Raw genomic sequence first — 14,063 nt, 5'->3', positions numbered from 1 at the left:
ATATATATATATATACAGAATTTATATAATTAGTACAAAATATTAAAATATTATGTTAATATTCGTGAAATTATATAATTTTAAAAAATGTTTATCATTTATATAATTTTTTATATATATTAGATATCCGATATTCATTTGTGTATAAGATAAATTGAGTAAATTTGTAAATAATATAAATTTTTAGTTTTTATTTGAATAGAGATGTTCAAACTAATTTATTTATTAAATTATTTTATAATATTTGAAATATAAATTTATTTCAATTTAAATGATTTTAAGTTAGAAAGATTTTATTTTTATTTATGTTAAAAGAATATTATAAATTTATTTTAATAAAAAATAATTGAATAACTACAGTATATGACGAATATAAAAAAGATAAAATAAATATGTATTAAAAATAAATATGATGATAAATAAAATAAAAAATGAAATAATATTTTAAAAATTAATAGGTTTTTTTAATGAGATGCAAATACATACGTTAAATAAAACTTTTTTCCTATTATTTTTTTATAAATTTGATTGAGAACATTTTTTTTATGAAATTTATCTTAATTATATATACCTATGTTAACAAATTGTTTTTTTGATTATTATTTATAATAAATATGGTTACAAACACCTTAAAATGGATGGTAATTTAGGTGACATTGAAATAATTTTTAGATAATAAATTATTCAAAATCCTATAATTTAAAAATAAAAATAAAATAATTCACTATTTTATTTTAATTCATACAAAAATGGATAAATTTACGTTTAATTCATTCGTTAATCCATTCGTTTTATTATAATTTTGAATTATTTTTTTAAGCATATCCCAAATTGTGTTTTTAAATCCGTCCACTGAAAATCTTAATTTTGTTCTTATTTATCATGACCTTACATAATTACATTGTGACATAAGAGATGTATTTTTTTTTAATTAAGGAGAACTAACATAAATTTTACTTTACCTGAGATTTTATTCAAATATACATGGTATATGTTTTAAACTAAAATAATTAATCAAATAAAAGGTAATAGTCAATAACAGATAAATAAAATTTATAAATAGTAATTATTTGAAATGATTTGAATTGCACTGAATAAACAATATTTAATGAGACTAACAAAATCATAACAAAAACTTTTCCTTATATTTACATACATTTTTAGTATTGTAGATAATTAATAGTAAAAATTAATATATAACTATTTAAATGTTATTTACATACAAACAAAAATATTTAAAGTTGGTTGATGTTTCTAATTAAGCTAATATTATAAATAAATAGTGAGTCATACAAACTCTCATTTTTGTTTGTTAGATAAAATTCTAAACAAAATGATTTGAGTTAAAAGAAATTATTATTTTAACTTTAAATTCAATTCATATTGAAATTATAAGATTAACCAAATAAAATTAAATAAGTCTCAAATATATTTCTTATTCATTTTAAATTTAATATACTTTTATATTTATAAATATTTTGTTTTTCATATTATTAATAAAAATAATTATTCAATATTTAATCTAATAATATTTAAAATAAACTTAGTTGACAAAGTTAGTATTTTTTTTTAAAACAATCTAGAAATTAGTCAACGTTAAGCATTAAAAGGATAGTTGAATTTGTTGACCATAGATTAAATTTATGATTACTAATTATTTGTATATATTTTTTTAAAATTAATTGTAGTAAATATAATGGTAGATTATTTTCAAAATAAGATTTTGATTTCTTTATGATAAATATACTATATTTAAAAATCAAAATTGATAACTCTGGTAACCCTCTTTAATTTCTTCTTAAGCATTAAAAGGAAAGTTAGAACATTTTGACCATATTTTTTTACATAGATTAAAATTTATTACTACCAGTTATTATTAGTTTAATTTATAAAATATATAATATCATATTAAGTAAAATTTTATTTATATTATATAGTAAATATAATTCCAAATTATTTTCTAAATAAGATTTTGTTCTTTTTGGAAAATATACTAATATTTATTAAAATATTTTGAAATTACCTTATAGAATTTAAGTTATTATTTCACTACAACAAATAGATTTTACTTCTAACTGGTCTAATTTCATTTTTTTAAACTAACATTTAAATTATAAAAAATTAAAAAATATTTTAATTAATTTGTTAAACTAAATGTAATGAATTTATCATTAATATTTTAATAATAAATTAACTCACTATTAATTGATAAAAACTATTTTTAAGAGACCAAATAGTCATTTAGAGCGTTTTAAGTTTAAAATATAAAATAAAAAGTTGAAATGAATAATAAACAAACTTATAAAATATGTTATAGTAATGATAATTTTTTTATTTCGAGGAAAAGTGATCATCTGATCATCTTGTAGGGCAAGCAAATAATTTGAAATTTAAAAAATGTATAGAAAAATGTACAAATAATAATCTTAAAGGCCAATCAAGAAGATCAATAGTTTTTTTTAGAATAAGTTAAAAGAAGATAATTCAAGAATCATATGAAGATTTTAGATTTTTTAGAATGATTCAATCTATCATGTTGATTCAACAATCAATGAAAACAAATTCTTACCCTTGGAATGTTGAGTCAATTTTCAATTGCACTGATACAAACCCGAAAAATGCCACTAAGTATAAACCAAGTCACTCTATATCCAAATGCAAACCATAAGTGTGGTAAGAAATTCACAAACAAATACTAAGTAAATGAAAGATACAAATATGAATAGATCTTTTTACTTCAACTTAAGGGTAACTTGATCCTAGATAAAGGCAAAGATCTCGTTATATTAAGAAATTCAAAACATTTGACATATTTTAAATTTTCGAATACATGTAAAGTATGATAATAAATCTCATTAAAAAATATATAGACCTAACCATAGATTCAGATATGAATGTTATTTTTACAGGTGAATAATCAATTTCATAAATATCAAATATGAATTTTGAATCAAATAGATTGCAATCTCAAGGAAAGTCACATTTTACCAAGTTCCTTATAGATTCGTTAATATTCACCCATGGGGACAAAATAAAGCCATATAGATCATGCTTTGAATAAAGGATTCGATCCGCACTTGATATTCACCCATTGGGGCAATAGTCGATTCACCCAAATTGGATGAATGACAAGTGACAAGCGTCAAACGAATATGACTTAAAAACTAAAATATGATTTAGAATATTATGTTATATATTACAGAAACGCGTATCTTATTTTTTTTTGTCCGCTTTATTTTATCGCATATATTCTTATCTTTCTAGAAAAAGGAAAGTATAGTAATACGAAAAGTTGACCAAAAAACATCATATAATAACATAAGTATCGAGAAATCTAAGATATAAGTCCATGTTCTTTATCAATTACCATATCAAAGCCTATAATGTATCTAAAAATTTATTATAAAATTTTATAATTTCAATGGTGATAAAAAGTCATAATACATCTTCCAATTATTTATAAAATATGTATACTCATAACAATAATAATCTAATAATGATTTATAAAATAATTTATATATAAAATGTAACAAAATATCAAACAATAATCTAAATCATTATTTATAAAATATTTGTACTTTCAAATAAAATTAAAATAATTATAATTATAATAAAAAATTAAGAAGAAAGTAAGATAAATTTTTTTTATTTAAGATAAATTCTATATTTGGGTATGTTTAGAAAAAAAAAAAAAAAGTTGGAGCCGTTGAAGCCGACTCGGGAACGAAATACCGAAATTACCCCCGATGGGCAGTGGCAGATGTCGGCCATGGAAGGAGAAACCATGGACAAAATGGTACTCTGATATAAAGCCAGCGCATTTTGCCGATCATAACACACCGGACGCTTTCGTCCTCCATGGCTGTCTTCGATTTCGAGCTCCGAACTCAAATTCATTTGTTTTTGGATTCTTTCTCTTGAATTCAAACCAACCTTCGCGATTCATCATACTTTGCTATCGATTCAGCTTTACGACCAGATAAAACCAATATTTAAACAGATTTTTAGCTGACAACTAAAGGTACATACATATATACATACATATATCGTTATAATTATATATATATACGATGTTGTCTGTTTTTCTTCTTCTTCATATGTTGTTATATCTTTGTATTTCAGATTTAATTTTCGTAAAATCAGCTTAAAGGGCTTCACTCTTTTGTTAATTTCATTCCAGATATGAATCTAGGTTTTCTGCTTCTTTGTTGAAGCTCTTAGGGTTTTTAATTGATGGGTTTTCAATTAGATATGTTTAGTTGTATCTGTTACTTGTCTTTAAATCGAACTGAGAATGTAATCAAGGCAATGCCTTTTTATATATATAAATGAGAGATGAACTTAGTTGTTGAGTTGGGTTTGCTGATCAAACTAATGAATTTAGTCTTTTTCTTCATGTGGATGAAGGATCATGTTTGTAGTATTATTAGTAGTAGTTGATAGGATAATCATTGTTATAGATCACATCCTGATATTGCATCTGAAGTTAGAAATTAATTTACCATTGGATAATGTGGTTGGTGAAGAACTTTTTTTTATGTGTGATCGTATTGTTATTATGAGGACACGAGTTAGCTTGTAGTTGAAGATAAGAAGTTAATATTACTGATTATCGTAAACTAGCTAGCTAGCTTGATTGATGTTCTTTAATGGGAAGTGAGTTTACTTCCTTATGTTTACAGGTTAATCTCCTTTGATCTTCTCGTGAAAGATTTTAAGTTGGTTCATTGATGTGCATCTTTGTATATTGTCATGCAATACTGTCTTTATTGGGCATATTGCACAGAACGTGTGTGGAAGCAGGTTCTATGGCAGCATCTACTAGTAGCCCTGATAGGCAGTTATATACACCGCGCGGATCCTTCTTGTCCGCTTCATTAGATCGACTTGGGAAGCTCAGAGAGAATGTTGAAAATCCGAGTATATCATCTCTCTCAAGCTTGTCAAGAGGCACTTCTAGTAGTACGAGTACAAGTCAAGATGTAGTGAGCTTTTTACAGTGCCTGCGGTTTGATCTGAAGTCTATGGCTGTGGATCACAAATTTAATAGGCGATTGGAGTTTAAGCAAATTGCAAATGCTGCATTTGGCCTTCCACCGGATGCTTCTCCATCAGGTCCTTTGAAAGGGAAACTGCAATCTCCCTCTCTTGATGACCTTAAGCGGCTTAAGGCTGGTGTGCGTGTAAGCTCTATCAAAGCTAGGTACACTTTTTTTTCTTTCTTTTTGTTTCTAGAATAGATGAGAAACTGTATTTAGCTTATGAAGTTGCATTTTTGCGACAGAGAGCGCATCAAGATCTTCACTGATGTCTTGTCAGTCATGAACAAGTGTTTCCCAAGCGTTACCTCAAGAAAAAGATCACGGTCAGATGCTTTGACTTCTGATAGGTCCAATGCCTTTCTTTCTAGTGATCGATCTGTCTTAAACTCTGGAATGGGTAAGATGGGGTCCCAAAGTCATGCTACAACTAGTGGTTTTGAGCTTGAGTCACAAAGATCTGACGAGAAGACCAAACTTCCCATCCCAAGCAAGCGCACTCGAACTTCTATGGTAGATATGAAGGTTTGTCCCTACAGTTTTCTTAAAATTGTAGTCAAGTTGTTTATGATGTGCTTATTTGCAAAAACATCCTCTTATACTTACTTTTACATTGCCATGATACATGTAGGGCCCACTTTTTCACCCTTCTTCTCCCCTCATATATTTTTCTGTGTGGTGGGATAGCTACAATCGATTCTGTGCACTGAATAGTTTTTACGAGGATTAGCACATGAACTGTATAGATTTAGATACAAAAGCGAGACATAACTTTTTTTATTTAATTAAACTAATTATAAGAAAATCGAATAAGTTAGTATATTGTAGATTCTTTGTTCTTTTAATGTGTATCTTTAAATAATTTAACCATTTTGATAATATTAATGCTTATCAATAGAATATATCAACAAAATAATTTATTGAGTGGACAATATCCAAGAAAACTGTTATTGGTAAATTAATAAATCTTCAAGTTTTGTCTTGAAAGAGTATTTAACTGTGCACTTTTGATTGCCATAGAATGAAGTGCGTCCGAACACTCCAGCTAGACCATCTGGCAATACAGATAAAGACAAAGAAAGGTTAAGATCTTCAAATAGTGGAGCAGCTCTAGGGGAGGATCGAAGTCTTTCAGTTGGCATGATGGCTGGGAAAAATCGAATATAAAGAAAAACGATCTGGCATAAAGCCTGATGTTGCTTCAAGTACAGGGACTTCAAAAGCCAATGATGGCTACAGGGAACCTAAGCAAGGAGTGCATCCGCAGAAGTTGGTTCTGAGCACGGTCAAGGGTAAATGATCCCCATGGATCAAGGTACTGCTAGCTAATGCTGTGCTAATAACTTCTTTATTATCTATCTATAAGAAAAGCTTTAAAATGTGTGTTGTAGACATTTTTATTCTTTATGAAGCTGCTGTGTGTAAGTTATTTGTATACTTTTGCAAATGTTAATTTCATTTGAAGGCTTGACATCATCAATTATCCATTTCCAGTGTAGACCATGTGAGATTAATTTATTATACCGAAAAATGTAGATGGGAAGAAAGGAAGGCATGTAAATGAGATTAAAAGGGCCATTTTTAGGTGTTCTCCTAGTGCATATGGACTTATTCATGCAATCTTCTTAGAAGCCAGCTGCAGCTTTGCATGTATTTCTCCTTTGTATACTTGTGGGCATTCTGGAATTTCATTCTCCCTCCGATGAGTTTTTATAATGAGAGTATCTGCAGGTTGAAAGGGCCATTCATTTTGGTGTCTCCTAGTGCATATGAACTTAATTCATATGCAATCTTCTTAGAAGCCATCTGCAACTTTCATAGATTTATCCTTTGAATACATAGTACATTTTGGAATACATTCTCCTCCTCTTCATAAAGTAACAATAGTTTATTGGTGTATTGAGTTAGTCTTTGTCTTCTATGATGATGTTTGGTTCTTAGTTAAATATTTGTCTCTTGCACTAATTTTCTTATAACTCAATACAGATTAGGAGTTTCTAATGCTGCAGTTGGAGTTGGAAAGATTGAAGTGCAACACAACCAAGTGGACATCCATACGCTCCTCAATTCCCGGTCTGATCAGGACAACAATTCCCTTCTGCATGATAGAAGGGAACGCCCTTCAAGTTTAAACAAGGAAAAAATGAACTTCAGAGCTGTTAGCAAGTATGCAACATATTTTACTTCACAATTCATTCACACTTCTCTACCTTGTCGCAATAGATTGTTATGAATTTCTCTAATCTCCTAATGCATTCAAGTATTTAATTGTTTGTGATTTCTATTACCATCATATGTAGGGCGACTGCTAGAGATGACTTCAATTCAACGAGTCCTACAACAAGTAATAAGATAAATCATTCTGCTCGAGCTCCACGGTCAGCTTCAAATGTTGTACCAAAGCTGTCACAAGTCGTTCAGCGAGCAAGTTTCGATGATTGGGAGGTTTCTCAATGTACAAACAAGCTTCCTGTACAACTGGCATTAACCATCATAAACGCATGCCATCAGCAAGGTCTTCATCACCGCCAGTTGCTAACTGGGCAGGTCAAAGGCCACAGAAGATCTCCCGGATGGCTAGAAGATCAAATTTGGTCCCTGTAGTCTCCAATACTGACGATCATTCTGCCTATGGATGCTGTAACCAACATGACTGCTAGTGAGACCGTGTCAAGTCATTCAAGACATTCACTTGGTAACTCTCCTCAACAAGTTGAAGGGTAAATCTGATTACACATCTTCCACTGCATTGTCAGAGAGTGAAGAGTCAGGGAGCTGCTGAGACCAAATACAGAGAGAAGGGGAAGAAGTCTGACGAGATGGATGAGAAAGTTTGTCAGAGTGCTCAGAATCCTCCACTTGTGTTGCCCTCCACGAAAAAAATAAGCTAGTTAGTGGGGATGATCTTCGAAGACATGGACGGCCAGGAAGAGGTAATACATCACAAGATCTCCCATGCCAATCGCCACAGGAAAGCTTGGTAAGGTTGGAATAGCAAACAGCTAAGAATGCAATAGGCTTGGTATGGGATAAGTCTGAAAGGTACGTGATATATGGAAAATTGATAATTTTACTTGTGGTATGTCTTATTTTGTTGCTATTTTTCTTGAATCTCGCTGTTTTGAAGTTTGTTTCATTTTTTTCTTTCTATCAGCAAAGCAGGTCGCCCACCAACCAGGAAGCTTTCTGACCGTAGGGCTTACACACGGACAGAAGCACTCAACAATAAACGCATCTACAGATTTTCTAGGTGACAATTTTTTAAATTGTTCTGTAATACTTGTATAACTTTTAGTTCTCATCGTCTTATGGATTCCTTCTCTATGGTCAGTTGGTTCTGATGATGGAACGAGGAGCTACTTGCTGCTGCTGCCGTTCTAATCCTGGTATTTCTCACTAGAACATGAGGATATGAAGAATTTAATAAATCTACTACTTTTGTTAATATTGTAGAAGTTGTTGCTGCAGCTAATTGCTTTTCCAGTTCATTCTGGAGACAGATGGAGCCTTTCTTTAGTTTAATATCGGATGCAGATATAGCCTTCGTAAAACAACAGGTAGCACCTTTATTTTCTTACTAGATGGATTCAAATGAATCGCCTCTGTTAGAGAATTATGATAGGCTGGTTACTGCTTCAATATTTGTAAACTATATTCACCAACAAGAAAATACGGGAATTACGTGGATATTACATCTTGTAGAATGGTTATGGCTTAGTTATCAGGTTTTTCTTGAACTGTTTCTATTTCTGTCTTTTTATGGCATTGTGTTTTGTTTGTTTCATTTACAACTTAAAAATTGGTAGTATGTTGTGGAGGTTCATTTATGTAGACTTCCATTCATAAGGGTTGGAACAGATTCTTGTGAAGGATGATATTGTTTTTTTCATTATTTTGTTCATTTAGTAATATTTTTGTAGGAGTATGAGATTCAAGAGATAGATAAATTAGAGAAAACTTCGCTATTTTATTTATTATTCTTTAATGAATTACATAATGAAGCTATGCCTTAAATCTGCACCCATATGTGATATGACTAATTGGGAAATTAATTAAGGCATAGCTTCATTATGTAATTCGTTCACAAATAATTAAATAAGCTATCGATTTTTTCTCTAATATCTTGAACCTCTACAATATTTTTTTAAAATCATGATGACTGTCTGGTTTTTCCATTTTGTCTAATGTAATGATTGCCTCACTAATGATAAGAGAAGTTTCTTTTGAATAAACTCACCATCCCTGCCTCATTCTAGTTCGGGGAATCCCACGGGGCACCACTTATATTAGGCATCAAAAATAGTATTTTTTATCTTCACAAAATTCTATTTTAACTAAAATAATTATAATATAAATAGACTAATAAAATAAATATTTTTCTTGATCCCTAAAATGTTTATTTTGATATAAAAAATAGTAAAAGAAAATATAAAATATAAATATACATACTGGTGACATTGTAAATATAAGGTAAAAATGGTATTTGTTTTGTGTGTTTTAGTGTTCAGAGCTGCAAAATACTATCCCAGGTCAACTACCTGTCAAAGCGTGAAAAACTTGATTAAATTGCCATCCCTAGTCTTAATGGCGTCAATTGGCCTAATTATTACGTGTCTGACTTGCCAGTCTTTCCAAATATGAAGCTTTCTTAATTTGTTGGATTGAATCTAGCGAAATAAATGTGTTATCTTTCATTGTTCATTTGAAGGGGGGTTTTGAGTCTGCTGCACCAACACCGACTCCTCTTTCTTTAGAGATCAACAGTTCCAATGCTGCACCTAGCTATGGGTTCATGGAAAATGGAAGAGAGATCAATGAGCTGAGAAGCAGCAATCATATACCTGATAATCTAGATCTGGGAACAAGTAGTTCAAAAGAGTCCACCCTTTACGATAGACTCATTGCAGCTCTAATTTCAGAAGAAGATCTTGATCAAAATGGAGATCTTGAATCTGATGTTTATGGATGTAGTTCTGATATGGAGACAGAGTTAGCATCCAATTCTTTTAGCAACCATTCAGGGGAAAATGTCAGGCAGGCTATAATAGCCATGCAGAAATTCAAAATAACTATAACGGGGTTCACTTCAGACTTTGATTCGGCACAAAATGGCTTAATCTCAGACCAAACATTGGAACCTGAGTATGATCAGATGTCCTTAGACGAAAGAGTTCTCTTGGAACTGCAAAGCATTGGAGTTTATCCAGAATCTGCGGTCAGTTATCCTAAATAAGTTTTTTTTGAACATTTATATTTTTGATTTATTCTTTGTATGCTTGTTTCCTTATTTTCTAGATTCTTACCATTCTTTTATCTTCAGCCTGGTTTGGCTCAGTTAGGTGATGATGAACTCAGTGAAAGTATCCGCAGTCTAGAGAACAAGTGCCAAGAGAAGGTACTGTTAGTTGATAATAACATTTGCAGTATGCATTTAAACTTTATAAAATCTCCATCTGTCTCTTCAAAGCATGCCTTTATATTTAATCCCAATAAGCTCCCCATATTTTCCTTTAAAAACATAACAAGAAGGAGAAAACCAACACTCATGTTTCTGTTGTTTAAGATTAATTAGTTTTACTCGGAGCTTTTTTGGAAAAATAACAACATTGGTCGATGAAAAAGTGGATTATTTGGATTAAATAACTAAAATATCTTTGTATTTAATATTTTAAAATGTTATAATAGTATTTTAGTTATGATTTGAACGATGAAGTGATTGATGATGGGATAAAGGGTTATTTGGATATCTTTTTCTTTTGAAAAATTAACGTTTGTAAAAGACTTTTTACAATATGAAGCAAAAAGAATGAGGGAAAAGGAGGAAGTCTCTAAGGGTAGAGGTTATGATGATATAAAATTAATTCAAATGCTGTTATCTCTTCTAATATGCCCATGATTCGAATGATTTGAAAAAAAATGTTCAAAAGGTTAGGTTTCTTGTGAGGAAATATTACATTCATATTTAATTCTATGTACATTTTTACTTACTTTGAAGATGGTCTGTCACAGGTTTCCAAGAAGAAAGACATACTTGGCCGGCTACAAACTATGGTTTTGAGACAAGGGAGACTCAAATAAAGTAAAGCTCCAAACCTATTACAGTTTTTCTTATGTGTATCACGTTCCTAATCTTCCGATTATGTTGTATGCAGAGAATTTGAACAGCGTGCGATGGAGAAGCTTATCACAATGGCCTATGAGAAATATATGGTGATTGTAACATTGACTATCCTCTTGAGTTTGCTTAGCAATTCCCTATTCTGTTACTCATATTCTGAAATAAGAAATTAATTGTGGCTATAATTTATTTCTCATTTAACATATCTTGAAAATTTGAAAATTGAACATCTCTTTTATGTCAAACAAGACTTTTTTATAATTTCATTTGATGTTCTTTGAGACTATTGTTTCCTACCAATCGTGTCCAGATGCCTTAATTGTGCAGATAAAAGCTTTTTTTTTTTTGCTCTATCTGTTAGAGACATGAATAATTTCTGATTATTTTTTTTTTGACAGAGTTGTCGGGGTACGAAAACTGTTAGTGGCAAGATGGCCAGCAAGCTGCCCTTTCTTTTATTAACCGTGTGTGGGATCGATGCCGTCGTATGAACATACTGGGAAGAAGCTGCTTCCAATGAGCAAATATACAAAGATATGTTCTCTGTGGTTCTTATTGAATCCTGCACTGCCAGATCTGCCGTTGATGGTGAAACTAGCAAACATGTGTCTCATACACCTGTATGTTCTTTGGGAAGTCAGATTTTCAGGTAAACTATTTATGTATCTTTTAAATTCTTCGTAAAATTCTAATCTTAAGCCTTGTTAAATGATATCCCAAATCAAATCATCCATCAAAATACTAAATTACCTTTCTTTTAGTTTTATAATATTTAAATATTAAAAAATAAAGAGGTATTTTACATCAGTTAACTCAAATATCCCCAAATATTCCACTTTTCCATCGAACAATACTTATTTTTTTCCAAAAACAAAAAATCCTTCATCAAACAGCTCTCTCCATGTCCCATCAGGCCCCCATAACTTAAACTTGACTTGTTTGATCTCGGGTTTTCTAAAAAAAACTAAAGAAGAGTTCAACTATAATTCAAACAGAAGCTTGAACACAACTTGAAACAAACACTAACAACACATACAAAATGGATCTTCTCACAGCATTATGTTTTATTTCGTGTGTGGAAAGAAAAAAAAACAAATTTGATTTGTCAAAGTTTCATAAAAGAAATCAAGACTCATTTATGATGTTTCAGCAGGTCCATGCAGCAGTACTCAACAAAGTCCTTCTTCTCTCAGCAATCACGACATCTACTCATCATCAGATGCAATCCCCCCTAAACATCATGTTAAAAATGGAGTAAACTTGGTCCACAGAATCAAGAAGAGAGAATTATTCTTGGATGATGTCCGGAGGATCAATGGGCGGTGTGTCTCTTTCGGCATTGTCAATTTCTCTTTCCAGCGTGCAAAAGGAAAGAGAAGTGAAAGGGATAGGGAAAACGGAACTTCCAGAATTAGTAATAGTAGACCTGCTGCTGCATCAGGAAATAGTAGTAAGGGAGAACGAAAACCAAAACAAACCTAAGCAGAAATCAACTCAACTATCTGCACCTCCTGTGATCAACAATGGCCCTAAGATGAACAATTTGGGAACAAACAGCGGCGATATCCTCGATGATTTTAACTTGGATGGTTTAAATGACCTTCCTCTCCCTGGAATGGATATAATTGGGTGTCCCAGATGATCTCGGTGGTCAAGGGCAAGATTTTGCTTCATGGTTAAACATCGATGATGATGCGTTACAAGACATGGGGGGAACTACATGGGTCTTGAAATTCCAATGGAGCGATCTGGCGGATTTGAATATGATATAGTTTTAGAATAGTTTTTTTTCTTAATTTCTGCTCATATAGGAGATTTGATGGGGAAGGAAGATATTTGATTATCGAGATTGACCGCTAGGTAGGTGGTCAATTTGGCCACTCTTTATTTAGAGTGTACATTATTATTATGATTGTTGTTATTCCCCAAGGCTCCATTAAAATTGAATTCTTAAGTTTTGGATTATAATTATAGTGAACATTGTAATCTGGTTGTAACATTTACAACAGAGAACAATGCCTTTGTACATAATTTGATTTTTACAATAATATCAGGTTTATTTGTGTACTCAACTTCTCCCACATGAAGAAAAAAAAATTTCTCTTCAACTTTTGTTTTGTTGTGGAAACAAGTATGGTTATATATTATGGTTTTGCAGAATTTTTTTTTTACTATGGTGTTACAAAAGCAGATCATTTTCATCTTTTCTTTACTTTTAATGTTTGAATTCATCTTTAAAAATTAGTATTTTGTTATAGTCAACCTTCTTGAAAAATTACTCAAGGTATGTGATTTTCTTGGTATTATAAGATTATTTTGGATCATGAATTCATGATTAATAAATTGTAGTAATGTATTTTTTGGTATTTACAATATTTAAATTATATATAACTTTTATCATAGAATCAAATAATTTAAATTGTTAACGATTTGTTAATAATATCTCATTTATTTTAATGTAGAAAGTTAGTATGACCTTTCACAGATAGAGGTGTAAACGAGTTGAGTTGAATTAGGTATCTACCTACTCGACTCGTTTGTATTAGATAGAAGCCCGAGTTGGACATCCAATTGCTTCAATTTGAAGTATGATGTCTTATATATCTATATAGAAAAAGATGGACAATCAAACTTATTTTTCGATTCAATAAAGCCCAGAGAGGTAGACTAGGAGTCTCAAATAGGAGAGATAAAAACAAGTCCGATTTGATTCCATCTATTCTTAATCTTAAATGGAATGTAAGGATCATAGTAAAACATAGCATCTATTTAAAGACTAGGATGACTCGAATTACCGAATCGATTTCATAGTTATAAGTATCATTTTATGTCGAGCCAGACCGAATAAGGTTATATAGTACTAAAGATTTATACTCGAACTTTACTAGTTGACTATTTGAACTACT

The 14,063-nt window shown here is 30.7% G+C and overlaps 1 pseudogene; it reads left to right on the top strand.

Annotated features, from left to right (window-relative positions):
* The first annotated feature begins 3,710 nt into the window (after positions 1 to 3,710).
* Positions 3,711 to 13,224, top strand: LOC124916015 (annotated as a pseudogene).
* Positions 13,225 to 14,063: the final 839 nt, after the last annotated feature.

Source organism: Impatiens glandulifera, chromosome 9 (genome assembly GCF_907164915.1).
Source record: "Impatiens glandulifera chromosome 9, dImpGla2.1, whole genome shotgun sequence".
Taxonomy (NCBI): Eukaryota; Viridiplantae; Streptophyta; class Magnoliopsida; order Ericales; family Balsaminaceae; genus Impatiens; species Impatiens glandulifera.
The sequence above is the reverse complement of the archived record's forward strand: the minus strand, read 5'-3'. Positions and strand labels throughout refer to the sequence as shown.